General features: G+C 34.9%; 1 pseudogene; it reads right to left on the minus strand.

Moving 5' to 3' along the window:
* Positions 1-4,772: 4,772 nt before the first annotated feature.
* Positions 4,773-6,737, minus strand: LOC109562231 (eukaryotic translation initiation factor 3 subunit E-like; annotated as a pseudogene).
* Between the last annotated feature and the right edge of the window lie 877 nt (positions 6,738-7,614).

The raw sequence follows: 7,614 nt of genomic DNA on the forward strand, positions 1-7,614 counted from the left end.
GGCTTCCCGGGTGACTCAGTGGTTAAGAATCCACCTACAGTTCAGGAGACGTGGGCTCAATCCCTGGGTTGGGAAGTTCTCCTACGAAAGAAAATGGCTACCCACTCTGGTATTCTTGCCTGGAGAATTCTATGGACAGAGGAGCCTTGAAGGCTACAGTCCACAGGGTCGCAAAAGAGGCAGATACAATTTAGTGACTAAATGACAACAATTAGAATCAAAAGTACAAGGCTGGAAATGATAAATTTTTCAAAGTATTTTATGCAAATAATATAATTTGTTTTTAATATTTGAAAATCTATAATATTTTCCTTTTCCATATATGAAGGGTATATGGTCAGAGATATAAAAGCTTGAAGAATTAAAAAGTCTTCATTTTTAAGCACCAGATTTTTCATATGTTAAGGCTTTGATTTGTTTTGTTTTCCGGCTTCCCCAAAGTGCTTACATAGTCATGTCTGGATACAGGTCTAGTTGTTTATGATATTCTAATGTTTTTCAGGCAAAGGAAAGTCTCTCTCTTTTTTTTTTTTCTTTCATGCTATTCTTTCACTAATGTAAGTCAATGTACAACTAAAAATTCTACAAGAGATCCTGAATTAAGGAACAAATCAAAACCACTCTGATCTAGAAATGAGTAGAAAATGCATGTATTTAAATTACCAAAAACAGTGCTCTTATTACTTCTTCAATTGGGACAATTCAGATATGACTGTGATGGAACAGACTCTTTAACAGCCATAATTTTATTCCTATTATGTCATTTGGATGCTCTTAGCTGCTTGTATATCAGAGAGCCACATCATGACAAATCATGACCATAGAACAGACTGTTTCTTGTCAAAAGCAGACACACTATAACGTATTCTCCTTAAAAAGGGAGACAAAGAACTGCCATGTTTACATTTCATTATTTTTTATAGTTGTTTCTATTTTCAAAGCTGAACATTCATCAGGGTGATTATTATATTCAAAGCAACAGAAATAACTGTACAAATCAAGCTATTATTTTAATTGTAGAATTGTAACAACTAATTTAGAGGCTTAATCTAAAACTCTAATATTATAATACTCTTAGTATCCATATTTTTGCTTTAGATTGTCTAGATGTACTAATGAATTGACTTCTTTAATCAATATGTCACATTTATAAGTCAATAAAGTTCATAAATTTATATGGAAGGATTTCCCTGATTGTGTATACAGATAACCAATCCCTATCTCAGTTCATCTACATATCTGTGAAGTAAATTAGAGAATAAATTAATGACTAAGCCCACCTCAGCCCTTTGTGAGAAAAGTCAAATCAATGAGACAATGAGATATAGTGGTTAATAAGACCATGTATGCCTATTTGAATATTATAGGTGCTAACAGAGAAAACTTTTTCCTTATTTTAATTACTGATGTTTGTTGGCATAATTTGAACTCTATTGTTTTAGGAATAAGTGGCCTGAAAGCTGGTTGGTTTCACTGTGCATTATTGTGTGACCTCTTGCCATTTATATCCCAATTTCCGCATGGAGACTATCACAACTTTCTTTGACTCATAACTTTAGGAGTGACTATCAAATGATACCAAGATACTACACAAAAATAAAATCATTATAAAAACTATAAATAGCCTTAATGATAATTTTTCTCTTAACGTAAAAATCGAAAATTATCTGGAATTTGCCTCGTTTAGGTGGAATCCTAACCCCCAGTAGCCTGTTCCTTTTTAAACCTTCATAATTTTCCATGTCTATCATGGCATCTGGTTCCATCATTTCATGGGAAATAGATGGGGAAACAGTGGAAACTGTGTCAGACTTTATTTTTGGGGGCTCCAAAATCACTGCAGATTGTGATTGCAGCCATGAAATTAAAAGACACTTACTCCATGGAAGGAAATTTATGACCAACCTAGACAGAATATTAAAAAGCAGAGACATTACTTTGCCAACAAAGGCCCATCTAGTCAAGGCTATGTTTTTTCCAGTGGTCATGTATGGATGTGAGAGTTGGACTGTGAAGAAAGCTGAGTGCCGAAGAATTGATGCTTTTGAGCTGTGGTGTTGGAGAAGACTCTTGAGAGTCCCTTGGACAGCAAGGAGATCCAACCAGTCCATCCTAAAGGAGATCAGTCCTGGGTGTTCATTGGAAGAACTGATGCTGAAGCTGAACCTCCAATACTTTGGCTATCTCATGAGAAGAGTTGACTCATTGGAAAAGACCCTGATGCTGGAGGGATTGGGGGCAGGAGGAGAAGGGGACAACAGAGGATGCGATGGCTGGATGGCATCACTGACTTGATGGACATGAGTTTGGGTAAACTCCAGGAGTCGATGATGGACAGGGAGGCCTGGCGTGCTGCAATTCATGGGGTCACAAAGAGTCAGACATGACTGAGCGACTGAACTGAACTGAACTGATCCCAAGAATAGCAAACAGAAATTTTTCTTCATACATTTACAGATCATAGAGATGAACAAGGTAAGTAAGCACCTGCTATTAAATCAGATGACTGCACTAAAGCTCTCATTTCAGATTGCCTTGGTCTCATGTACTCAAACCAGCATCAGTAGTCTTCTGTACATTCACATTATGTACGTGAGCTTGTGTGTGCTTTTGTTAATTAATTTTTTCTTTATAATAAATATATGTTATCCTTTCAAATATAAAAAATTTCAACTTCTGAATTATTCACTGAATGTTGGAACTATTCTAAGCCAATACTCTATCTCTTAGAGGAAACCTCTCATGCAGAGAAAATAGATTTATGTTTTCCACAAGACAGAGGAGTTGGAAAACATTATACAGAAGAAACAACTACTTTGTACAAAGAGCCAGTATTAAAAAGACAACCATTTTATGTTATCATATAGAGAGTACGAATAATACTTCTTGTAGATGGTATCAGCTGACAATAAGATGAAGTATATCTGATAGCTACAATATTAAGCTCAATTAGACAAAAAGGTACAGCAGTGCCAATGGACAGCACACATCTATTGTTACATTACAAAATACTCTGTGGAATTTGAGAATTACCCCAGAAAGTATAGGGGAATTTCATACACTTTGTCTTTGTCTCTATATGAAATCTCAGTTTCAGAAACCCCATAAACCTATTTTGATGTTAGAGTAAAAACACTTCACCAGAAATGCAAATATCATTAGATGAATGTTATTGTTTCTAAAAAGAAAGAAAATGTATGTTCAAGAAATAACTTTGCTTCTCAAGTAGCTAAGTACTATTTCTTTTGTTTCAAAAGTAGATTCACTTTTGAAATATAAAAATAAAATTCAGCAATACAAATAGCAGAAAACTAATTTATGATCACCACATAGACAGGTACTCTTTTTATTAAGAAACAAAAGAATTACAATATTTAAGTGTGCTGGGCTCCAGCCAATACAACTTTATTATAATCAGTTATCTAATTAAGTTGGAATGGTACAAATTTGTTTGTGTTAGACAGCTCAGAGGTCAAGATACCCAAAACTAACATAATTAGAGACTGGAAAATGAAAGCAACTTAGTCTAAAACTTTTTAGAGCAAAATATATACATATATTTTTTGCAAACTAATGTAAATTTGTTTTTAGTATCAATCTGTTGTTCAGTTTTAAATATACCTACTTTCCTATTGGAGAGTTGTAGTTAAAAGTAAATTAATGACCCTTTCTTCAATCAGCACTTTTAACTCAAGAAGCTTTTCATTTACAGTGTCTAATTTTGAAATAAACTACAAAGCAATGAACAAATATGATAACTGAGTACTGAACAAATATTCTAAAATCTTTGATATATTGGATTAGCAAAAATATTCATTGTGGTTTTTATGTAACATCTTATGAAAAAACTGAATGAACATTTTTTGGCCAATCCAGTATATAGTTTGTTCTCTGATATTAGGAATAACGAAATAAATCTTAAGAAATATACAAAAAGGTGTGTTGTAGTATTTTCATCTATAAAAAAAAAAATTGGCAAATAGTGTTTACCATGAAGTCAATGGGGACATTTGGTATGATCGCCATCATACCATTATTTTTTTCAGGGTGCTTTCAAGTTTCCCTAACTTACACATGCCATTTGGGAAAGAGGAACATAGGCAAACCCAGTACTATTCCTGGAAAATAATGGATCATCATGTTTGGTTGTAATATACAATATTTGAGGAGTAAAGCAAGTAAAACATCATGGTTTAAATCTGTTGCTCTCAATCAACATCAATGCACATCAGAATCATTCAGTAGTGATTCTTGAGTGGGCCCAAGAATTTTTATTTCTAATAAGTGACCAGGTGATGTTAATACGTCTGAATCACTTAAGCATACTTTTAGAACTACTAGTTTAAAAGCATATGAGTTTCTAATTTTATTTCCGAGTTATAGTAATTCAGAGAATGTAAAAAATTTTACTGTTCATAATTAGTAGAACAAGATGTACAATTTCGACCTAATGTTAAAATCCTATGAGTGAAAAAGTAATTGAATATAAGCTTAAAGTGTCTATTGAGAACAGATCTATTATAGTGGAGTCTGCAGTTCATATGACTATAGAATACAGTGCTTGCTTAGAGCTCTAAAGATGAAAGCACTGTTGATATTGGCATAAGACCAAGACACTCCTAAGAGCAATAATTAAAGAAGTGTCATGATTGTAGTAACATATCAGCAGTACACCCCAAATGAAGATGAGCAGCAAAGCAACACCAATGTGACAAAAGTTAAGGGAGATGCTGTGTGAGACAAAAGAAAGGTTTTTGAAGTCCCTATTTGAAGAGTGACTACAAAGAGTCATGAATTGATACATAGCTCAAGTGTGTCCAGTAGAAGTGGACAAGGGGATTTAAAAGTCCACTTAGAATTCTTGAACCCTGATAACCTGACAGTGATGCAGCGGTGCAGTTTTACTTGCACAAAATCATTTGTCCAAGTGGTACATCTTTTTGTAATTCATCTCCCCAATTCAGGGATCTACTTCTTATTTTACTTTTTAATGAAACAGTCAATTTTATTCAAATTCTCCAAAATGTATAGTCAATATGCTAATTGTTCTAAAATGTTTTACCTTTATATGATAGTTTTAATATTTCACCTTCTTTTATAGTTTTTTTTTTCATTTTTTTTTCTATATAGCTCTTTAGTAGAAGGCAGGATCCTGAGTTACAATTAGGAGCCTCTACTTACTTACTATTCTGATTAAATTTCTTCTCAGTATTCATGGTCAGTATTTGGCTTCTTAAATAAAAGGCTTTTGGTCTTTTCAATCACTTGCATGGTTTCATCACTTGTGAGATGGTATTGTTACTCATAACCTCATGACCTAATTTAGAATCAGTCTTGATACTCAGTCTTGCATTTGTAACCAAATTTATAATCTACTTTTGAACTTATTCTGGAGTCATGCTTAGTTTAACTGCCAACATGTTAATGCTGATACACTGATGGATGTGACACAAGTCTCAAATACGGAAATAGGTATCTTCAGTGAAATCCTCAAGATAAGCCACCAAGAAGAAGTCATTCACTTGCATTGATCCACATTTCTTCAGCTTTATGTGAGCCCCATGGAAGTTAACATATAAGCATTTAACAAATTCTAAAATTGGGTCTTTATATAAATATGTGCAAGGTTCCTACTGAATAAATTTGACCAGATCTTTTAGCACTTGCCCGTGTTTTCGAACATCTTTGTTTGTTATGACTGCTGTGGTTAAATAGTAGAGAATATGTGGGCGCATCATTGGAACTGCACTAAGATACTGTGGCTGGTAAAGGAATTGATCCTTAATGTTATTGTGCTTTGGGGTGATAGAAGAAAACAGAGACCAATGAGTGAACCATATTCACTGCTGAAGAGATTGAAGTGGAGAATTCACAGAATTATTATCTATCTTTTAGCCATGCAGTCTTCCATGACTGCATTCCAATTCTGTATTAAAATTTCTGAGGTCAGTTGTCCCCAGAGTGAACTCAAAGCATTTCTATTCATTGCTGGAACCAACCCTCTAAAGAAGTAAAGATATTCTGTTGCTCCAGAGTAAATTCCACATTCATATTGGAATTTTGCATACTTAGTATTTATGGCACCCCAGTCTAGTACTCTTGCCTGGAAAATCCCAAGGACAGAGGAGCCTGGTGGGCTGCAGTCCATGGGGTCACTAAGAGTCGGACACGACTGAGCGGCTTCACTTTGACTTTTCACTTTCATGCATTGGAGAAGGAAATGGCAACCCACTCCAGTGTTCTTGCCTGGAGAATCCCAGGGATGGGGGAGCCTGGTGGGCTGCCGTCTATAGGGTCGCACAGAGCTGGACATGACTGAAGTGACTTAGCAGCAGCAGCAACAGCATGTATCTAAATATTCCTATCTAAAGCCAGGCTTATCTACCATGTAGTAAAACTATATCCAACCATCCCTGGTTTATTGCATTTGCCTTGTAGTGTCTGGATCTTCAAACATCTTCACAATTGGTTCACGATTGGTTGATGCCTGAAGTTGTTTCAGTTGTTGAACAATGTTGTTTTTTTTTTTTTCTCTCAAAGCATGAGGATATCATCAGAATAAAGGAAATACATCAATAGCAAAGTCTACCATGTTGGTAGCCCTAAGAAGATCCAATTTCTATTATAATTTTTTTTCATTATATATTTTTCTTAACAGAGAGAAACTCAAGCAATGGAAGAACTAGAAGCCGATCCAAAAAGTGTGTGATGTAAATAATCAAGTCATACTACACCATCTTGCTGAGGAAAAGGAAATTGTAGGAGTCATTTTTTTTTCTTCCAATTTAAACCCAGTAAGGGTTTTAGGCCAACTTGTTAGTTCCTGAAATATGGAAAGAAAGCAACCACAATTCATGGTGGTACCTAGAATTAATAGTTCATTACATGACCTTAAGTAAGTAGTTCAACTCTTCTAGACAATAGTCCCCTAAAATATGAATTGAACTAATTGAAATAAGTAATCTCAACTGTTCTTTCATCTCTGAAGTCTAGTAATCCTATGTTTAAAATAAAGGAAGCAAGTATATGAGTAGAAAAGGATCATTACTATTGACACCAGGCATATCTGGGTTAAAATCCACATTCAAAATGCTACCTTGCTTGGATGCATCATTAATCTCTCTGATTTTCACCCACAATATCACCTCATACGTGTTAGAATACTACTATCAAAAAGATAAGGTAAAAAATGCTAGTGAGGATATGGAGAAAAATGAACCCTTGTGCATTGTTAGTGGGAATATAAATTGGTGCAGCCACTCTATACCATGTAAGCTTCTCAAAAAAATTAAAACTAGAGATACCATAGGGGCTTCCCGAAAAGTGGCATAATTGTAAAGAATCTGCCTGCGAATGTAGGAGACATATGAGTTTGATCCCTGGATCAGGAAGATCTCCTGGAGTGGGAAATGGAAACCCACTCCAATATTCTTACCTGGAAAATTCCATGAACTGAGGAGCCTGGTGGGCTACAGTCCATGGGGTTTCCAAGAGTCAGATGCAACTGAGCATGCATACATATAACTACCAAATGATCTAGCAATTCCACTTCTGAGTATTTACCAAAGAAAGCAGAAATACTAACTTAAAATGATAAATGCACCCCTATATTCA

The sequence above is a fragment of the Bos indicus genome, chromosome 1, assembly GCF_029378745.1.
Source record: "Bos indicus isolate NIAB-ARS_2022 breed Sahiwal x Tharparkar chromosome 1, NIAB-ARS_B.indTharparkar_mat_pri_1.0, whole genome shotgun sequence".
NCBI lineage: Eukaryota > Metazoa > Chordata > Mammalia > Artiodactyla > Bovidae > Bos > Bos indicus.